The sequence below is a fragment of the Wyeomyia smithii genome, chromosome 3, assembly GCF_029784165.1.
Source record: "Wyeomyia smithii strain HCP4-BCI-WySm-NY-G18 chromosome 3, ASM2978416v1, whole genome shotgun sequence".
NCBI classification, from domain to species: domain Eukaryota; kingdom Metazoa; phylum Arthropoda; class Insecta; order Diptera; family Culicidae; genus Wyeomyia; species Wyeomyia smithii.
In genome coordinates this window covers 249,212,519-249,235,561 of record NC_073696.1, presented here as the reverse complement: position 1 = coordinate 249,235,561, position 23,043 = coordinate 249,212,519, and the positions used below count along the sequence as shown (strand labels likewise).

General features: G+C 36.4%; 2 protein-coding genes across 5 annotated transcripts in view; one reads left to right on the top strand and one right to left on the bottom strand.

Annotated features, from left to right (window-relative positions):
- LOC129729472 (uncharacterized) overlaps window positions 1-23,043 on the bottom strand; it is a 279,093-nt gene that overhangs the window by 132,936 nt on the left and 123,114 nt on the right. The window lies entirely within an intron of this gene.
- LOC129729467 (uncharacterized) overlaps window positions 1,707-23,043 on the top strand; it is a 502,529-nt gene continuing 481,192 nt past the window's right edge. Inside the window, exon 1 of one of the 4 annotated variants that reach the window (XM_055688057.1) lies at window positions 1,707-2,838. The gene's annotated coding sequence lies outside the window, so the exon portion shown is untranslated. The remainder of the gene's footprint in view (window positions 2,839-23,043) is intronic. The other 3 variants (XM_055688056.1, XM_055688059.1, XM_055688058.1) reach the window with 3 other exon arrangements.

Genomic DNA, 23,043 nt, shown 5'->3' with positions numbered 1-23,043 from the left:
CAGTGATCAAAGCGGTTGAAGAATGGCTCGTGAAATGAATATGAGTAATAACACTATGCATGAAATAATCAAAAATAACCTTGGATACGGAGCTTTCAGAAAACATAAGATTCACGGATTATCTCACAGAAATATTGCGGATAGGGTTGCCTATCTCGATTGCTACTGTTCACAATATATTTTTTCAGGCAATGCTTTGAAAGGCAATATCTGACAGGAAAAGTTGCCACTGCTATCCACTGACAGGGGTGTGAAAATTCATAAAGAATACCATCTGCAACACGTCATTAAATATCATTTGACCATTGGAGAAAAAAGCGGAAGAAGCGGTGCAACGAAAATGTACCGTGTTTTACCAGCACCTTTGAATGGCCCGCATCCTCTCCCGATCTAAATCCATTGAATATGTGCTTAAAAAGTTGGGTGAAGTAAAACACATGACTTTGGACACTTTTGAGAACCGTCTGGAGTAAATCTGTGATAGAATACCGATCGAAGTTGTGCGTGCGGCTTGTGATAGTTTTGAGAAGTGTTCACGAGCCGTAATCAAATGCAAAGGCGAAAGATTTGAATTGAACTGATTCAACTGTAACTTTACTACTCTACCATGGTAATAAAAAGGAACCAGAGAAGAAATATTCATCTGTTTTAATTTTATGGCATAAATAAAGTGTAACACTTTCATGGCGACACCCTGTAGTCTATCAAAGTTAAAATTTTCGAAATCAATTTTGTTTTGCTGTCGAGTAGTCCTTAGAAAAGAATGCTCGGTAATGAGCTTGGTGAGAAATAATCACCAGAGTGCTAGATTCGAATCGTCCTTGTCTCACAAAATTGTAGAGGATTTTAAGCATTGTACTGTGAGTCCCTTCTAATGAATAAAATATTGAGAGTTGTTTTCGAAACAACTATCGTATTTGGATACGATTGTTTGTGAACTTTCATTCGCATCCCTATCCCATCTGAAACCGAGCGTCCAAAAACTTCAACGTCAATATGCTCGCTTCTTCGAGTCTACGTTGTCCCGACAATTCCCAGTAGGATAATGTCCAATGTAATGCAGTGCTGTAACGGTGCCATGACCATGACTGGATATCGATTTGTGGACGCGTGTAGCCAGTCTAACAGCAGGGTTTCGAATCACGACAAAAATTCGAAGCACATTATCGCCTTTTGTTTTGGCACTAATCACTGCAACGCACGATGAAAACTCCAACCGAGCGAACGACGCGTCACATCATAGCATTAGGACACGATGTGCCATGCGGTTCAGGGTGTGTGAGGGGAAGCGGAAGGAGTAAGTAGGTTTGAAAATATTTACTAAACAATCTGTCAGTCGTTCGGCGGGAGAGTGATCAAAAGCGTTCCCTATTTTAGTACCATTTCTGTTAGTTCTGGAGATGGACGGTCTTTAGCGGATACTAATAGAACATCTAAAGGTTAAGATGAACGCTCAGCGCGAGTAAATAAACACAGCTCAGGGATGCTCGACGGGGAGGCCGACGGCGGCAAGCTGGTCGGTATTCAATCGATGAAAAGTCAGTTTTCATGCAGTGTGATTTCGCAAGAGATTTTTCGAGCAGTTGAGCGCAAAAAAAAAGCAGCTGTTCACGCTAGCGCTCACTGGGGAGACCGGTGCTCTGTTTTCCATTCCGTTCGGACCGAGCGGCGCAGGTTCGCTCCCGAGAGCGCTCCCAGCTGGCATTTTCCGTGTTTTCCGTGTCCATCGTCCAACGGGCATCAGCCGAGAAAAAGGAACAAAGCCTGCCCATCACGAGCAGCCATAACCTTTGCCACTGCCGTTGGTTCAGTTTGATTTCAGAAACGTTCACTTGCGGTTCGTCGTCGAGTGATCGCGTTGTGTTTTTTCTCATTCTCAAGTGTGGAGGAAAATTACACAAGCACAACAAGAAGTGGGCGAGGGAGGACCCAGAGGCAAAAATAAAAAAAAAATGTAAATCAGTGAAGTATAAGTTAGACGTAGGCCGGGCGGTGTTTTGTAAATAATCAAAATCGCTAGCGTTTTAGGCTGAAATTTGAGTGGCTCTTGAAGATATAGAAAAACTAGGTGAATAAAAAATAAAACTAAATTACATAAAACTGTTGCAAATCTGTTCCTCTCTGTATAACTTCTAACTGTTACACCTTGGATATTGTAACGGTTATTTAAAAGTCTCCGGTGAAGATCAATCCCACAAATTCAGTCGAAAAATTGTGTGCGCGCCGTTAAAGTCCGCGTATGTGTGCGTCCGTGTGCGTCGTCGAGATGGAAGACATAGTGGAATCCCCTCTGAATTCTCGACCGCAGTAGGCGCGCGATCCAGTGGAAAGGTATCCCCTGATGTGAGGAAAAACAAGCGCATCTCGCAGCAGTGTACGCGGAAAGCAAATAGAAAAAAAGGCGCCGGTCCAGGTGGGAAAAGTGTTTTCTAGTTTTTTTTTTTCATATTTCTAACGCATATATTTTGCGTGTGTTTTTGGAGTGTGCTATCAAGCGCGGTGAAAAATTAGTGGAATTGGAGGTCAAACTGCTGGAGTGCAAGAGAGTGGGAAGCTAAACGACGAACACACGTACAAGTGTGCAAAGGGTGTGAAGCGAGTAATTTGCTGACACACAGTGCGAAGGAGTTTGGTTTAACTGTTCGATCCGTGCAGTAAATTTAGTGGATTGAGGAGAAAAATTAATTGAGGAAAAAACTATCATAAAATTTCAATGAAGAAAGTGGTGAAAATAGTGCTTTTAAAATAATCGAATTACCGAAAAGTGTGAGAGTGTAACCTTTAGGTAGCTGCTGTAAACATCACTTAATTGGGAGCTAGAGCAGTACTTAATAAAAGGTAAGATTCTCTTAGAACTGGACATTTTAAATTGGGTGAATGTAAACATGTTAAGAATAGTTTGTGCAATAATAGCGTCAAAAGGTACAACTGTAATTTCTCGATGAAAATTACTATAATTTCTATCAAAGTAGTTAGGGTGAACTTTTCCACTCCATTCGTTCCTATTACTGCTGTACCATGCGAGACGGGTTATGGAGGAGCATAAATAATTGATTGGTTTAAGAGCTAAAGCTCGTAACACACCTTTTTCTCTGAATACACTATAGAAAAAAGGGGTTGAAGGTTTTGCCTTTTCCAAAATGGTATGTTCCAGTACTTGTATTTTATTACAGCAATAGGAATAAAAGTCACTAACTGAGAAATGAGGTTAGTCAGAGCATCAAACAGTTGGTTGGGAAAAACTATATTCTTGATCGAAAAAAGTTAGAAGGTTCATGGCGTGAGATATGACCTCATGTTTGGTGTGGGACTACGTTTGGTATAAATAATTAGTTTCGTTTTAGATTGATGATTACGAGATCGGACCTGATGCTTTGACACCTGAAACTATGCTTTGAGCAGTTGATTATTATTTTATATAATATGTATTTTCATGGCTGCAGTTGAAAAATACAAACTCATACGTTTCCAAACACTTCATCGACAAAGAACTTTCGTTATCAATCGATATAAAATTTTCAGCTATTTTAACTTTTTTTTGCATTTTAGTCGAATCAATTCGCAGTTCAATATTTTAAACAAAAGCTGTACCTGCAGGATGTCAAAGTGATATAGCTCACGGAGGTAAACATTAGTTGTTTTGTATTTCAATAAGAAGGGTGTATCAAATTTTCCACTGACACAAAAATAGAGAACACAGTAGGCGGTTTATGTCTACTCTTGATGACATCTGCGCATGGACTGCTCGCACGTGATTAGTTCATTGTACGCCGAAATCCGACCTTGAAACTTATCAACGCTATTTCACTGTTAAGTAGTTAAGTAATGGTGATAACTAACATATTACAAAATTGTTCTAGATTTTTTATTCTTACGACAAATAGATGATTGCTATCCAGTATGGGGTTAAACGATTGTTACTATTAACAATCTGATTTTAAAAATAATCTGATGTAAAATTACTAGCATTTAAATTTTTTCTTCCATAGCATGAGTTGTAGAAAAAAAGACATAATGCTTCGTCTAAATTTCGGATGTAGAATTTTTACGTTAAGAATCTAAGTCAAGATTACAAGTAAAACACAAGGAACCTCGATACGAAAATCATGAAAAATTGCAACGTCGTTAATTTGGGCATCCTGGTCTAATTGTTACTCATTATTTGTCATACAGTGCTTTTTCGCTTTTATCAACAGTCATTTTTATTACTACTCGCCAAATTCACGCTCGATTTTCTCACGCTTTTTCAAAAAAAAAAAAAAAAAAACTAAATCAAGAAAATTGTCCTTCCAATTGTACAAAATGTGTTCGAAACATAATTTCCATTTGTGTTTTGTGTTCGTAGCGCATGTGTATAGTTTTATGAACTCAATGCAATTACTAATTTTCTTGGATATGACAAAAATTGTCACATGTAATTGAACATCGTTTATATTAATTTAAACATTCCATTCTTCTAAAATTCATCACATTAGAGCGTTCTTCGCATCGTTTCTATGTTGTTTTGCCCGTTAAAAACATAAACGAATATATGAAGCACTCGAAAATATTTGCAATCAAAAATGAAAAATGATCTTATTTTTCGTTGCTCTAAAAAAATTAGTATTTTACCAGAAGATAAAATAAACTCAATTTTTCTAACCGGGACATAAGGCTTGTCAAGCAGCTGAGCCGTGTTAATACACTAAAGTCGCTTTTTACGCGGGGGATACGTGCCGCGTAAAAAAAAACCGCGTAAAAAAACCGCGTAAATTCTGGAATCCGCGTAAACAAAGCCGCGTAAAAAAACGCGTAAAAAGCGACCTTAGTGTACTAGTTATTGAAAATTTTCAACCCGTGTTCGTTTCCATTGTGCGTAATATGTGTTTGTGGTTTAGTTTTGTGAACAATGAATCGAAAAAAGGGGCCATCCACATATGTACCTGTGATACAGAAAACATTCCTGTAGAATACGAAGAGGAAAGGCGCTGCAATAAGAGATTGACATATAGCGAAATCGTGAGAATAGTTTCAGGAAAAGAAGAATCAAACGACGAATCTTCTGATGATGTTGACGATGCTACTGTCAGTGAGTCGCCGATTGAAATGAGTGAAAATGATACCAATTATGCTAGTGAATCTAGCAATTCCACAGTTTTACATAAACAAGTATTAATTTCACTTAACTATGCTGAAAAATGGGCAGAACAGAATAAAATTGACATTGAATATATAATTGCATTGAGGAAAATTCGTAAAAATGCTATGGAGAAAAATATTATGAACTATTTTATTTATATAATGTATCAAACTTATAATAAAAACTAATGAACTATTGAAGTGCGTTATTCTACTCAAAAAATGAATTTTAGTGGTATTCATAAAAAATAATCTATTTTTTTCATTTCACCAAATTCACGGTTAATTTTTTTGACCATGATAAAATCGGAAAAGCATTGTATAACCAAATTCATTGTTCAATGAAACTTTGTGGTTGGGCAGGCCTTACTGAACTAACCAATTCAACATACTTTTTTACGAAAATAAATTTCTCTACAACACATATAAAAATTTGCTGGTTCAAGAACCGAAATTTTTACTGCAAAGTGAGATTAATGACGAAAATTTACATGACAAAAGATCCTCGATATCTTATCGGGGGCTAACTAAGCATATTTACAAATATGTCAAATCCCTTTTTTAATTTTAGAGAAAATAACATAGATAACTTAGTCATTATCACTGTTAAACTATTGGCAAAAAAACGGCAATGGAGATATTGAGTTTTAAGCGGCATTTTTGTAAAAATGCTTACTAATTCATCACTTGTAAAAATGCCAGTATCTCAGCACTCCAGTAAGATGTCAAAGAACTTTTTTTATGTAAACTTTTAAAAATTTAAAATTTCAGTTTTTGACTAAAATATTTTATGTATTTTGAGGGTTTCATTTTTTATGGAAAACATCACTTTTTTGAGATATCTAATGGGCTCCATGTCAAATAACTAAATGCGATGCTGAACTAGACCATGCAAAATTTTTTTTCATAAATCACGTTAAGCCAAATGTTCTACAAAAATACTATAAATAACATTATCTTGCGATTTAGAGATAAGCAGCTTGACTTTTGAAACATCGATTTTTTTGGGACTCCCTACCCTACATCCCCCCCACTTTGACTCTTACCTCAGGCTGAATTCCAGAAAAAAAGTCAGACCCGACGCACAGTTTGAATAAACTCCTCGTCAAGTAATTATAATTACCGATACATGGCAGGAGTACCTAATGAGACTCGGTCAAGGAAAGCAGTAGGGTTAAGCGTAGAAAGAAGAGTAGAAGTATAAAAAATCACCGGTTACCACGGTGACATAAGAAGCCTTCCTTTCCGTAACGATCGTTAGGATGCAGAGGTAAACTCGGTATCTGGCAACGATGATTGAAACATTTCCTGTTTTTTTCCTAACGTAGTCAGCACCGCTATCGATCTATGCAAAGCGGAAGTTACTGAATTGCTGTAGGTTGAAGATGATGAATCAATCCCAAAAAGTCATTCATAAGTGGTTCTTTGTGCATCTTAACCAGCTCAGATCAATCACGAAGGAGCAACTACTAAATGAGTGGTCGTCAAGCTCAAGCTTGTTTTTTTGTACGTTTTTTTTAGAACGGTGAGGAGAGGGATGTCATCTAATCCTACGTTTTTTTTCAAGGGAGGTTGAGAGTTTTAGACCAAATGACACGGGGGGGGGGGGAAGGGGGGGAGGAATTTTATGAAAAATGCTACGTCATTCAAGTATGTTCCCTTATTTCGTTAAACGTTGTTTCAAAGTTGCAATTGTTTTTTCCAGGAAAAAATGTTATTTGAATTTTTGTTTAATTTGTTAGTTTTTTCTGTATTGATGATGTTTAATTTTGATGAAATAAACTCTAATGTTGTTGTATCATTAAACCTTCAAATTGTTCTTTTAAAAGGACTTTCAGCAGAATTCATATTAACAGTCGGATGAATGTATCAGACTAGTTGCAATTGTTTTGTTCAATACTGATTCACAGGTTATTTTTTTTTCAAAACAAACTTTTTTTACTGAAAAAAAACTTTTACTTTTTATTTAAAAAAGGCATGAACTTAGTGCGAACCTGATACAATAAAAATTATTTAATGAATATTTTAAAATGATGTATTATAACAGCACGGATGGAAGTCAATCAGAAACTATGCAAACCTGACAAGAAAAACCATTTTTAAAATTTCAACAAAAATGGTTTTTCGCACATTCCTTGAATTTGTTTTTTTTTTTTGTACGTACGTAGTTTTAAACGAAAATGCTCTTAAAGCAAAGCCTTGGTGCTACATTCCGTATCGGAATTCGACCTTCTGTTTTACTATACACAGACTTCGCAGCTGACTGTTAAGTGTACAGGACAATTGTGGGGCTAGCGCTACGATCCTACTGACACCAACAGTCTCTCTCGAGCCGGGACTCGAACATACGACGACTGGCTTGTTAGGCCAGCATCGAACCTCGAGACTAGCTGGGAGAACTGGGAAAAAAGGGCCCTCAATTGTGTTAATTACTGAAAAAAATTTCTGGTTCAGACGCTTCCGAAGTGTTTTGATAAACATTTCTGTTTTCGTTAGTTCTTTATCGTTCATACTTGTTTGTTGTGTTGTACACTAGCTCATTTAAACAGGGTTTTTGTACTCGTGGTCGGATGTTTATGCTCTCTAGATAAACAACCACTCGTAACCGTTCGTTTCAATGTTAGCCAATTGCATCACAGGGACCTTCACCATACGATGATGTATAAAATGTCTTTACTGCGTTATTTTTTGCAGTAGAATCAAATGGAAACCTTGCCAAATTCTCAATATTTAAATTCATTCAACTGAGACGTTCAATAAAAATATCATTTATAAAAAAGAAGTCTATTTCTGAAGTTTCAAACACTCGTACGGCAACATGTGATTACATGTCCGATTGATGAAAAACGTAAGAGTGCTGAAAATAATTAAAAAGACCGAAACAGCTTAAAAATATGGTAACATGTTAAAATATGGTCTTATTTGGTTGTACGGACAATACGTAAATTTAGTAGTATTTAACAAAATGCAAGTAATTGTGGTAAGTACCGGCTATTATTGAGGAGCATTTAATGAAATCCATAGCTGGAATTTTCAAATTTTTAACATAGAGAACGCAAAAAATAATCAAAATAGATTCAAAAAACAGAAAGAAAGTGTCCGTTATATTATGTTCCAAAAAAAAGTTATGTACATTAGGGTGGTAATGCTTGTATGACAAAAAAAAGAAACAAAATGTACATTTTGTTTATTGTGTTTAGAACCACTCTAGTAAAAATAAATGAACCACCCTAATAAAAATTAATATTGAGATACCAAATGAACATTCAAATAATTTACATCTGGTTTGGAACGAGCTGTGAGTCATTTAAGAAGCCCGTTTTAAATTATATTAACCCTTCGGATGCTCAGAAAACGGCTAAGTCCCAGAAGGTCGATTTTCGGTTAAAAATTTGTTTTCGGGATTGCACAGATCATTTTTTGGACCACTAAACGAAATGTACATGGTCGGTCTTAGAAATTTGATATGACCCTTCTCGCTGCCACCCTAATGTACATTTATAGACTAATTCACGACGTATCAATAGTTGTTGTTGTGCTCATTCCTGCGGCTGAAAACATGAATCGAAACAGGTTGTTACAACAACATTGCAGCGTTGCACAGATGCGTCGCTCCTTTCTACAACCATTCACCGCATAAAGTCATCCAAACAGATCATCCACACGTTCATGCATCTACTACAACCCCGAACATAATGAACAAAAAGTGGAAATATCGGAGCACGGAGTTATTGCCCTTGCAGGGAAAATTCGGAAACGATGACGTCAGACAAGGATTTTTCAGCGAATTTCGTAGTATTTTAACCCTCTAGGGCCCAAGTTAATTTTCACACGGACTTCGAAAAACTCACTTTGAAACTTTACATTTTAAGTATTGATTGAAGCTTTTTAGAGGTTTGACTGAAGACCGTATAAAGGCGGCACTGGGCACTAGAGGGTTACTATAAAGTAGTCTCTAACTCAGTATAAAATTTCCCAAAATATGCTACACTTATATTTTCTTATAGTTTTGAATGTTTCCTAGTCGTGAAACTATGTCAATTTAACAATAGAACATCAAAACACCATTGTACTGTGCATGAAATTTTTCATGCACAGAAAACATTAAAGGCAAATTAAACATCTGCAGTATTTTTGAGAAGTGCCTCTTTCATAGTCAAGACAACACAATATAAGTGACGTTCCATGGTTGTAAAATAATGACATCGCTAGAAATTTTCGCGTCGCTGGACTCACCAGCGAATTGCACAGTAGTGCTGCAGCGACAATACGACGATTCACAGTACGAGCGAAACAGAAACAACCACACCGGCTATAGACCATTTTACGAGACGTTTCAGAACTCAACTTGGTCGGCGTGCGACCAGACCGAGCGAAGCGCCATTTTCTTTAAAATTGAGTTATTAGCACCAGTGGATGTGCAAACTGATAATCTATGTTCCATTTAAGACTAAATCATTTGAACAGTTCATAGGCGTGTTATAATAAAAAATCTCTGTAGCACTTTGTGAAAAGAACGAAATTGCGTTCGACCAGAGTGAACCGTAAACACAGACATGGCATCTAAAGAAAGTGATTGTTTGTGATTTAGACGCAAACTTTGCGATTTATTTTAACCAGTAACTGATTTCTCCGCTCCGGACAGCTCGTTAATACGACTGTCATCAGAATTAGATAAATAAACAGCCAGGTGGTTTTCGTAGAGCCGAACTTCGTTTCAATGGGCACATCACTTTTTTTCAAGATCTTGTTGAGACAGACCGAACCAAGTGCATTTTATTTTCATTTGATATTTTTCAAATAAAATTAACTTTTTTCTTGTAACAAACGTCAGGACTGGGTTAATATACGTTAAATCAATAAAATTAGACAATAGCAGCTTCAAAATACCAGAGCATTTCGTATACGAATACCCAGCCGTAAACTGTGTATCTTCCATTACTCGTCAATGGAGATGAGTATTTTTACGGCTGGGTATTTGTTTACGAGCTTGACATGAATACCCATACTATCTTAACACTTACCACTTGGTGCGCTTTGGCACCAGGAATAGAGCTTTTCTTGTCTATCAGCTGTATGATTTTTGATACAGATTGGACTGAGAGCTAAAGCAGCGTTGATATCTATGTATTACGTTTGACTATCGAGAAAAATTAGCTTGTTTAATAGTCAAGTTGATATGTTGTAGTAAATACGTTGGACCAGACCGAACTGAAGACCATTTTTAAAAATTTTTGTTCGACCAGAAAAAACAGCAGGAAAATTTTCCTGTACTTTCAGTGCGGTGTAAGATATGGTGTCGAATATTTCCTACTAGGTATGAGCTCGATTATTGGGTGGGGCGAGGAAGGGGGGGGGGATATGACGCCTCTACGGCCTGCAGCAACCACTCACACCAAACACACTAGTTCCAGCAAAAAAACTGATTCAAAAACACTTGAAATGTAAACTATTGCCACAGAAAAACAAACGTGCCACTCGATGACGATTTCATCGACCAGAAAAATAACGCTTATTTTGAAATTTTGCTCAGTAGCGGCAGTAATGCCGCTAGTGTTGCTATTAGCAATCGTGCACATTCCTTATCAAAGACAAAAACCGTCAGTAATGCCGCCGGTGTTGATTTAAGCAAGCGTGCACACCCATAAGCAAAAACAAAAACCGTTTTACGAAAGTAAGTTAGTTGGCAATAAGCTCACATGGTGGCGCATGAGTGTAACGTTTCGCATAAAGACGAAGTTTTTCAGGATTTTTCTTCGAAGAGACACGTCTGTTTATCTGTGCTATTACTAAGCAGACAATTTACACATACTGACAACTTGAAAAGCAGTAAGATTCATCTTCAGTCAATTACCAACACATTGTCATATATTTGCACATAATATAAGATTGCACATGCTACGAGATCGCTACTGTCTAAAAATGGTGATTACAACTGCTTGTACTATTTTTGCTCGTCACTTTGAATGCAGCAACGAAAAATTCTCCTTCTGGTAACAAATTTGTTACAATAAGATTCACATACTGTTTTATATTTTGCGCCTGCTACTAGTTTCTTACATCTCCATTTCATCCGGTGTACGTGCATTTGTTTGAACGTCGCATAAGGAGTACGAAATCAGAAAAATTTCATGAAACTCTACTACAAATTGAGTAGTTTAGGGGATGCAAGCGATGTCAAAAACACACACTTAATCTTAAAAAAGAAACTCATTTGGACCTGTTTGATAGTACAAAACTCGTACCAATCTAGGAAACCCATTGTATCAAATTAGACATTTGATACAAAGAAGTTACGGGAAAGATTTTGCGTATGTGTGTATAAAGCGAAATGATATGAACCAGGGGTCTGGCTTTTTTTTCTAATGTGTGGTCATAAGACACAAAAATTAATAAAATATTGCTCAAAAGTAACAAAATCTTGTCCGTTTATGTTGGATGTATAAAGCGATATTTGCTTGGATTGAAAATCCATGCTTCGTGCTTCGAAATTTATTTGTATTTTTTACAAGAATCTAATGCTGTCAGTTTTATCCTTGGAAGGCCTGGTGTTCAGATGTTTGCATAATTTTTGGTGTTTTTATATTTCAGAAATCCAACAATGGAAGACCGAACTTTCGTTACAAATCAAACCAAGATTATATCAGTACAAAACATTACGCTAATACGCTAGAGATCGAGATGTTGACAATAAAACGAGATGACTATAAAAAAAACGACAACAGGTAGAAATATGTAAAACTATTGAAGCATTTAGGTTCTATTAATTTAAAGATGTTATGAAAAGCTATTCATTAGAATTGACTTGAAATTTAGAACTATATTCACAAAAAAAAAGTGATGATTAAAAAAATGAAAACTAATTCTGACAGAACGGCATACACAATCTTTGAAAAAAGCGTTCAAAAGATAGTAATAGTTTTGTAAAATGAATAAAAACCGTAAACAGCTGGATATAATTAAAATTTATCAAGGCATGGCATTAACAAAGGTTTAACTATTAAATTCGACTGAGTGTTGGTGATTGAAACTGCTACGAATTTGCAATCCACAGTCGTCAGATCTCAGTAATGTTTCCGCTCAAACAAAAACTTTTAAATGCAGATGAAACCATTGAATACGGCTAAGTTGTGGAGCAATACAAAAAAAATAATACTTATATCAAAACTTTCTCTAGGATTCGTAACAAACTTGAACAGTAAGACTTTGTAAACAAGACTGTAAAAGCTATAACTCAGTTAAGCATTTCGGGAGAATCCAGAACAAGTTCAATTCACGGTGATAATAATTTTGTGTTTATTTTTTTACCGCCTGTGCCGAACGAAACCACAGTTGCCTTGTTTTCCTTTGCCAAATTGTACACCTTGTTCTATACTGTGTTATTGTTCATTTTTCCTCTAACAAGAACTTTCAAATGCAATTCTTTTTACCGCATACAACGAAAGCTTTTATGTTTCGCTTCCAGAAATGGCTTTTATTTTCGTTTGAAGCGAGCAAACGGAACAAAACCGGAGGTGTAAAGCAGCTTCGGCATAAAGCAACCTCGCACCCACCAGAGCGTTGGAAAAATATGTGTTCCCTCCCAATTTGCTGCTCCATTCTTGTTTTGAGGGAAGGAAGCCGAGAATTTTTTTTCGCAGTAAAATTAAACTCGCTACGCACTACCGAAAGCTTGTGTCTGACTGTCCTCGGGGCCTATCTGCGGTACCAGTTTTCACCGGAAAGAAAAATGGCAATTGAACCATAGTGCGAAAGCGGCAATTTCTTGTCGTCTGTTGAATTGTTGGAAAGCGAGGGTAACCGTTGTGTCAACGCAAAAAAAAATGTACGGAATTTTTGCTATAAGACTCGATAGTCAATTTTTCGCATCTTGATTTCGCTTCCACCTCTCGCTCTATGGGTCTAATAAAAAACATTACGACTTTCGTGTCACACTTCATTAACAGTTCAGGTATGGCGACACAATGTAACCTCTATTCAGCGAACGATGAATATTTATTAAATTGAGCATTTCCCTGTCACGATTCCAGAGAGCGTATTGAATATTTCGTGCAAAAGTAATTTCCGAAAGGTCATCCGTCAGCTTTTTTTTCGTTAAATTTTTCCTCCATGCTCAACCGAGAAACGACGGCAGGAGAAAAAATATGGCAAATCTCCCCTTGGGCAAGGTGAATACTCCCGGCATATTTAACAACCCTCCGTCCGTACATTTCCTCCACTCGTCCTTCGGTGAGAGCCATTTGCAGCAGTCAGTGGCTAGCCGCACTCCGCCTACGCGCACAATTAACGCAACCGTGAGCAAACAACAGCAGAAGCAGCGACAGGAGGAAAATCGAATGAAATAGGGGTAAACAGGGTAAGACCGCCCTGCGGGGTAAGACCGCCCACCGTAGTTTTACTACCAAGTTATATAATAATTGAAAAATTTCTTTAACGTGTCTATTACAGTATAATTACATAACATTTTGCACGTTTTCTTGTTTTGATAGTGCGCGAACGGTCGCAGAAATAATCAAAAACAACCTTTCAGCTGGCAACTAGTCAATGCGCTATTGTTTTGCGGCAACGGGACTTAAGGTTTTTCTGTCTAAAAATCTATTGTTTTGTTCGTGAATATACGTTTACTCGCTTGCCTGAATTTGTCTTCTTTCGGAAATATCGAAGACCGTGAGTAATCTTGTAATTTTGACTACTTTTTCGGTGGAATATGAAAATGTTCCACTGGGGGTAAAGCCGCCCACTATACATGGGGTAAAACCGCCACGTATACTGTTTGTTGTTTTACTTCAAGACCCAAATGCCTCGACACTACAAAGGGAATATTTACAGGATCAGTAAAGCAATTTCGAGCCACATAAGACATCGATTTGGTTGAAGCTTTTCTAGTAATATATTTAAACAAGATTATTTTTGAAAAAAGAAAACCTGTGTAAAAATGGTGTTAATGAACAAAAATAATTTTAGAGCCAGGACGGTTTGTTTAATCGGTATGACGTCTCCGGCAGCGTTAAAAATAGTAGTTTTTTACTTCCGAAAAAAGTACTCACTCTAAAAAAAATTAAAGAAAAGATATAAAAATAGAATTAAAAATATATTATTTCTCAAATTTATTTAAAAAAAAACATGTTTTTGCCTGCAAAATCTATAAAAGGTATGCTAAAATTTTATGGATGTTGGATCATGGAGTAATAGAAATATTAATAGCTCAAATTTTGTAAAGAAATTTTTTTTTGGGTGGTTTATTTATTGTATAGAGTCGTTGGTAATTTTGTTCTTCAAAAAAGAACATAATAAAATTGAAAATATGAATAAAAAAATAAATAATTATTAGCATTACTCTATACATAATAAGTCTTCAAAAATATCATACAGACAGGTTTAATGAATTTTTATTTTTAGCTTAAAGACAGGTATATTATGTATTCAATATCTTGAAAAACCCCAATTCTGAAAAATCTATTTATTTTGTAAACCACAAAAAGTTACCTAAACATTGATTTGAACTTGGATAACCAAAAAACAAAAAAAAAGTAAAAACTTATAAAAAAATTTTTTTCAGATTTTTCACAGTGTATATTTTATTTAAAAAGAAAAAAATACCATCTACAACTTTGTCAGAGACACTATACCGATGAAATCAACTGTTCCGGCCCTAAAAATATTTTTTATCCTCAGGAAATGGTGGGCGATCTTACCCCGCTGGTGGGTGGGCTTATTCCGCATGAAAAAGATCTGCACATTTTCAATGAATTTTCAAAATTTAAAAAAAGCTGTAAAATAAAGAAAAATATTTCAGTTCTTATTTTTTAAATGCGGGTATAGAATAGAAGAACCTCTTAGCGAAGAAAAAATGAAATTGCAGCCGCAACTTTTTTTTCTATAAACAGAATTGCTTAAGGGGGCGGTCTTACCCCGCTTACCCCTACACAAACATTAACATTCACATTCGGTCAGCTCAGCTGGGCGTACAGTGGGGAGGAACGCGCGGGGGCAACGACGACGACCCCCCATCGGATCGGTAATGTGCTTTTCTTCGCCTTCGAAGAAATAGTGCCCGAACGGAGCAGCAGTGTACAATTTTCCTTAATAAATCACCTTTCACATGACTATTCATTCACTCGTCATCTGTCACCATTTTTCCGCGGCGCCGTCGTTTTGTTTGCACCTACTGAGGAGAGGTCGTCATGTGAGTGCACTTTATTTCGGTGGTGTGGGATAATTCCAAGAAGATCGAAATCTAAAAGAGATATCCATTTCAGGAACACTCGGGAGGAATAAATAGAATTACTTGTAATAAGGTTTTTGTCATCTAACGAACCGTAATGGGGGATGAAAAGATAGCTTTTATTTTTTCAAGTTACGGAAGAATAGTTTTGTAACGGAATGACTTTCCAGGTCACGATAGCTTTGGCTTGCTGTTGCCTCACATTCAAGCGAATGAAAGCAACCCGAACCTCATGGGAAAAAGACATAAACATTTTCTTACGGCCGTAAAACGAATGGACTGATATAGCACCAGTCAGCACTCAGCCACACGCCACATTCCATAACTTGTTTCAATAACGCTTGATGGCACAATCCAAGGGAAATATAAGCAACAACAACAACAACAACAGCATTGGCGAGGAACCATAAAGTAAAAGAATTTATGATAATGACGAACAAAAATGTAAATGTACAGGGGAGAGCATTTAGAGCAACTGTGCATGTGGTTGAGTTGTTATTTTTGACGCTTGTCTTTCCGCAAGGTGTCAACAGTTCAACAACTTCAAGGAATTTTGAGCGCAGAAATTTTTAAATTCGGTTAGGGAACAGATCGACCATCAAGTTGCGATACAATTTGTGCCAATTGATAAGTGATCAGAGTTTAAACGTCACTTTTAATAGTAACAATTGATTCGTACCCGCAGGAAGAGGGTTGATGATAGATTTCATTTCAGTGGACTATTTTCTATGCGGCGTCGTTAAATGAGATATCAAATAAGCTTCTCATACCACATGATTCAATAACACATAAACAGAATGGTGAGCTTGTTAATAATCTCGCACAGCGATTCGCCGCTACCATTTCAAACACCGGGCAGCATTTTGACCTTTTTTCACCTGTAAGACCAATAAAATTATTTTCATTTTCGTAACGGTCACCCGCATATTTTTGTCAAAAACTGTCTAAAAAAAAATGAGAAAAAACCATTAAATCATGATCTACTCTTGCTTCTTTTTTTTGCATCTAAAGCGTTAAAAAATGAAAAAAAAGAACTGCGAAAAATAGTTGCGTATTTTAATTATTTAATTTTGTATGAATAGCTTAAGTGGTTTATTTTTGGAATCATGCAATCTCTGCCAGTTTGTTTCATTATTTTTAAAAAAAAGTAGGAGGGTGGTATTCAAGACACGACCGCATGACGTTGACTACCGTATTCTTATAAAAAAAAAAATATTCCATTGAAGCAAATAGTAGAGGGAATTGCAACGCTTCTTTTACAAAACTTCTGTAACGAAATTTCGAGGCACAAAAAGGTACCAGTTGCCGATTATTCTCGTTTACTGGTTAGTCCGTCCAGAACTCCAGCCATTTTAATATTTTGCAGTAGCCACCAGCATCACGGGTGAAACCGGCACGAGATGACCGGTACTATTTTGTTTTTCCTCCTTTTAGCTGCTAACACCGAGCGTCCGTATGTATCCGGTACGGTTTAATAATGAAACTGATGGGGTGAAATGTTCGAACGATACGTTTTATACCAAGGCTTCGTCAGATAATTAGAAAGAAGGAGGGGCTACATAGATGATGGAATGGTAGAGACAAATGTTTCTTGAAAGCTGCGCCGGCCGCTGTCGTAATATTAACACCAACACAAACATGCATTTTTGCAAGGTTTTTTCCAGAGGGGATTCACTGCTGTCAAATTTCATATATGTGTGCGTTATCGCAAATCAACTCTGGTCCATGACGTTTGTTGGTCCGTGACGTTTGTAACTATGAACGATAATGAGGAAAAAATCACTACACAACACATTCAAAAAAGTTTTCCGCGGTTTCTCGAGTTTTGATAAAAAAAACGTTCCAATTCTATAATATTTCACCACATCGATCAATTTCATAACCAAAAGGAACAAAAACCAAAACAAACACCATGTTGCCGAATATGTTGGTTACACGATGTTTGACAGATAGATCCCCCCTGGTTTTTTTCCGCTAGCAGCAGCGTTTGGTAAAACAGAAAATTCAATTAGCCGCTTCTGTACCAAAATTCCGAGGCACCAAAAGGTGCCAGTTGCCGATTATAGTTTCCTGGTTAGTCCGTCCAGAATTCCAGCCATTTAAGTGTTTTGCAGTAGCCATTTACTACTAAAGCCACCAGCATAACGGGTGAAACCGGCACGAGATGACCGGTACTCTTTTGTCTTTCCTCCTTTCAGCTGCTATCACCTAGCGTCCGCATGTCACTGGTGCAGTTTTGGAATCAAAATGATGGGGCGCCGGCCGCTGTCGTAAAATTAACACCAACAAAAAGATGCATATTTGCAAGGTTTTTTCCGCTAGCAGCAGCATAAACATCGGAAACAGAAAGTGACAACAACAATAACAACAAAGTCAGATCGATTGTATCCGTTAGTGTCGACTGTGCTTGGGAAGAGAGGTAGTGATTGGCTGCGCGGTATGATTTAGACAATCGATATTAATTACCAATTTTTCAATAGTGTATCTCAAACAATAGTTTGTTTTTGTTACATAAATTTAACCGTAAAAGAATTTCTGATCGATTGATGCCAAAACCTCGAAAACCTGATTATAAATGACTGAAAAATAAGCGTTCAAAACCTGACCACTTTTCTCTGGTTTTCCCTGGTTGAATTACTAGATTTTCGAATTCAGGGGCCTAACTTCGATATAGACGTTAGTCAACGTCAAAATTCTTCATGTTCGAACTTACCTATGAATAAATTCAAAAGATTACACTGGTCGACAAAATGAAAAAAAGTACACTTAAAAAGCTCAAAGTTCTTTAAAATTAGTGGCTAGGGACACCAAAATTCACAGGAATGGTCGAATAGCCCTAAATAGAATAATAATTCCGGTTTAAGCTTTTGGAGTGCATCTGTGTTGGCCAGTGTAATAACACATTCTTGAAATTCTTTTTGAAATGCAAATTTTTCTACCTCCGACTGAAGAAGAGATCCCCTTGAAATAATGTTATCGATTGCATTGCAACACGTTCGATCGGGATCGGCTATATTTTCTGAATATTACTGAATTCTTTTGAGAGAAATCATTGAAGGTTTCCAAGTAACACCTGAAATTAGAAATAAACTGCACGAAAAACCTTAAGTTTTAATCAATTTGTTATGATGTAATATAGCAGAATTAGAAGTTGCAGCTGTTTACACATTGCAAATTGTTGTTAAAACTGATTTATGTAAACATGTTTATAACCAACTTTTCGTCTTGAGGATATATTTCTTCAGATGGCCAGCGGGAGCAAATATAATGAAATCAGTTGTGAATGTGTTTGGGGCACCAAAATTCACAGGAATGGTTAAAAAGGTATAATCTTTCATTTTTTCCTTTATGAGCTCTAGAGCAAATATTTATTTAGTTCTGTCGAATAGTATTATCAACTGAACGGATTTGAAGTTTTAGAGCAAAGAGTTTTCAACTATAAATTAGAGATGTTAGAATACTCCCATGTGATGTTATACTTAGTTAAGTTATCTAATTATGTATCAACGGTCTGGAGTTTAAAACGATCCGAGCGGAGCGCTCTTAGTAAGGCCATACTACAACATGCTATGTTGTGTTGCATTCCATAGATGCGGTTTGAAGAAAAATCAGTGCTTTAACTTGAGTCCTACTGCAATTCACAGTTTGGTGATCCACCGTCGTGAGGAAATGGAGCAAAACCAAAATTGTTTTGTATTGACAGTCTTCAATTAAACCATCCAATCCGAGGCTATCGGGAGCCCTTTTCTGTTCAGAAATGTAAATGATACAAAATATACAATTACAATTAAGATTTATCGAGGTAAATCTAATTATAATTGCCTTCTTTTTATAGAAACTATGCGAAAAATACTTCTATTGTGATATTAAATTACTCAACACTCGTTTTTTTTCTTTTCTATAAAAATGAATAGTTGTGATTGTTTTGACCAACACAAAAATTCGATTGTCAACAAAGCTATGGTTGTAATATACAACTGATCGTTTATGTATTTGTGTAGGTCATAAATAGACTGCTAGACCATGTGCCATCGAACGGAACAATAATAATCGAGCGGTGCATAATCTTATCTGCGCTCAGTGTGTTAATTTTACGTCAAGGCACAACGCGAACGTAGGCCTACACATTTTGACAACCAATAGACACAAAAAGAAAGAGCGAAAACGAAATGACTATGAAAGATATCACCAAGTGAGAAATATTTCAAGAGAGGGAGAACGGAATAACACTGTGCTGCTTTTTGTGAGACATTGCGTGAGAACAAAGAGCTTCAGTTTGAGCAGTTTGCGTTGCGTTGCGGGTAGAAAAAATAGCAGAGAAAAGGAACCAAGAAAGGATCATTAACATTTTTGAGAATGCATTTAAACACGATTCTTAATGGCGCACAGTGCGTTGAATGTATGGGAACGCGGGACAAAAATCAAAATAGCCGTTCTAGTAGTTTTTTCAATTGGTGTGACACGAAAAATGTTTAGTACCGATGAAAGCTACTATTTGCATAATTAACGAATGTCAAATACTTTATCGCGAAAATGTCTCAAACGCCATTTTTTTATACAGAAGCATAAAATGATAATTTTCCAAAAATATTATCCATTCTGAGATAAAAGACTTGAAAACCATATTAAGTTAATTTCTAGGCGATTAAAAAGTGACGCTATCAACGCTATCACATTCAGTTTTTATGATTATTTCTATTTAATTCTCTTTTAGTTGTGTTAATTTACGGTTTACTGTTGCAAAACATCTAGACATTGTTAATCCAGGAATCTTTTATGTGTTTTGCATAAAAATAAGGGACAGATGTACAACAAATTGCACACTTTTGGTTCCGGAGGTATCATTCGAAAGCGCGAATTTCGGTTGAAAGAGCAAACTTGAGCAATCGCAATCACTTCCAAAATTTGAAGGACATTCCAAATAAGAGGAAAAAGTTAAATTCAGAGAGGTACTTTGGGGTACTTTTTTTGACAATCGATTTTAAATCGAAAGTGTCTTTTTTCTCTAAGCATAAATAAGCATTACTAAGAAGCCTTTAACTTCCAAATGCGCTATGTTATGTCTCAATAGTAACATGTGAAATGTAGTAGTTACATGCCTCTACCGTTGCCATTTTGGTTTTAACATGTAAAGATGTAGCGTATATTAAAAAATTAATTTGAAAACTAAGAATTTTTTTTAAAAATAACGTGTCACTTGAATAGTTGAAACCACTTCGCAATAGATGCGTGCCAAAATCGTATGAGTGAACTTGGGAGATTATTAATAGCATTACAGTATGTCTCAAACATGTATAAAACATACCAGCATATAGAATTGGTTCAGTAAGAAACCCTTTTTTTTTATTTTTGTCTATGGAACGCTGTACTGTGTGGCGTGGACGTGTTTCTTAAGACATATTACGCACGTCCAGACATGTTTCTGTCCCGGTATTCATATAAAATTGCTACATGCATTCACTACTAATACCGTTCATTAGAGTGGTAATAACTTGTATGGAAAATAATTGTCCGTCGCATTCAGAAGTTCGTTCAATCGAAAAGTGATACGATTTTTTCATTTTTTGTTTTTGGATAACACCAGATCTCGATGTTTCATGCATTTTAAAGATATTTGGCATTGAATTTTTTTGATATTCAGAAATTTATGAACTACCTCATTGGTCACAAAATATTGCTGATTACAAAATATAAGCTGAAGTTAGGTATGGGTATTTTTTTCGAAGACGAAACTATTGAGTCCTACTTCTAAACGAAATTCGAAAGGTCGATTTCTATTGCCACCCTACTGTTCATGTACGAGACATATTGCGGCTATCTCCGGGAAGAAACCATTTTTAGTTTTGAAACGAAACCCATTGAGCAGCACTGAAAACTAGCTCCTAAATTATTTCAGTAGAAGTCAAATGAAGTGCAAAATCCAAAAACAAATTTAATACTAGGGTAGGGAAGATATTCTCAGCAGCTTCAGGATCCGCCTGTGTATTGAGACGAAATACTCGAAATGTGTTGGGCGAAATTCAAACAGAAGTATATCAATCTGTTCTCTATCATGTTCTCTATCAGAACTTGTTTTCAGGTTGTAAAACTTAGTTAGCAAACTTTAACAGTAATAAATTAAAGTTACCAATCGAGGGACACTATTCCAATCACCCCGAACCTATTTTAAGCAGTTTCCATTTGTTTTGCAGGCGTTTTTTTTCAGCACCCGAATGGCTCCTGAATGGCTGCAATATAGGTCTATTTGTTTCGAATGGTGATTTCTGTGAGATTTCTTTGTGATTAACGGTATTTCTTATATTCGTAAGACAGTTAGACAATCAAAGTTTTCGTTTCCATCATTGAAATTGTCGATATTGATCAAAATCTAGTAGTTAAAGGCCTGCTTTCTTCTACTGATTGAAATAGGCGCCACTGCTTAAGCCGTTCCCTACCCTATAATCGTTCGTTTGTCAAATCCGATAATCATTGCCCCAAGCAACTCACAAAGTAAGACACAATGTGAGGTGTCGCACATGTTGGCAAATGCACAAAGTGTACTCAGTCGCATTTTTTCGGTGCAAAAGAAATGCAAAAGAGCGAATGGGGAGAAGAAAATACAAACGAAATATCGGGAGCGGCACGCACGGTTTGATGGCAAATGTGTTGTGTACAAATTTGTGTGGTTCTGTCTGCACCGACCGACGTGGTAAGTTTCACCGACTTTGGCAGTATGAGTGCGTTGTCATGAATCAGTTTTGTGTGTTTCTGCTCGTATTGTGGAATAACTCCAATTTTTCCATGTTGGGTAATTTTAGTCTTTGCGATCAATTTTTTGATATTTTTGACATATTCCCTCACTTTAATCTCGCTAAGTCAGGATAACGTATCACTATTGGAAGTGGTCGTTGTAATCTGACCAATGGCATTATTCCAGTCCGGTATTACACTTCGTATGACGCGCACAACCGTACTGGGATTTATTCTCCAGATTACAGAGGGTTTCAGCAGCAGAATAACTCCTTATTCTGAAGCAAGCTGCTCTTGCGTTTGACATAGATCCTCATCAAGCAATTCATTCAATTTAGTGTCTTTGGAGTACCTTAGTCTTCTATCACGCGGACTACCGTCAACATCTAAATTATCATCTTTAAAGCAACGAAACCAACGGTACGCTACTTCTTTTCTCATTACAATTGAACTGAACGACTTAGCGCATCGAGAGTTACAGTTAAATTCGAGAGTAAAATCGAGAGTTAAAAACTTTAAGGTGTACAGTCCTAGGGGTTGTATAAATTCGTGATGAAGGACCAAACAATGTTTTATATGGAGTATAGGGATTCTTCGTTACAAGATACTATTATACTCTATATTCTATTTATATTCTATTCTTGAGTGTTACGATTTGTTACTTAGAGAAGGGGGGAGATAAGATCAGCGTTACGTAACGAAAAATATCTGAGGGGACTCTTCAAATCTAACAGTTTTATTAGGCAAATTCTTCTACAGCATTACGTAATTTTTATGGGGGAGGGGGCTTCCATAAATTGGATTTTTTGCGTTACGTAATTTATGGATGTCGCCTTAACAATGTTTAAATGTAAAAACAAATCAAAATAAATCTTAGTAAATGAACAAAAAAAAACTCAACTTATTCACTCTTTTGTTGTTGTTCCGCTCTTTTGCTACTCAGCGTCTTCCGTGCTGTTTTGAGTAATTTA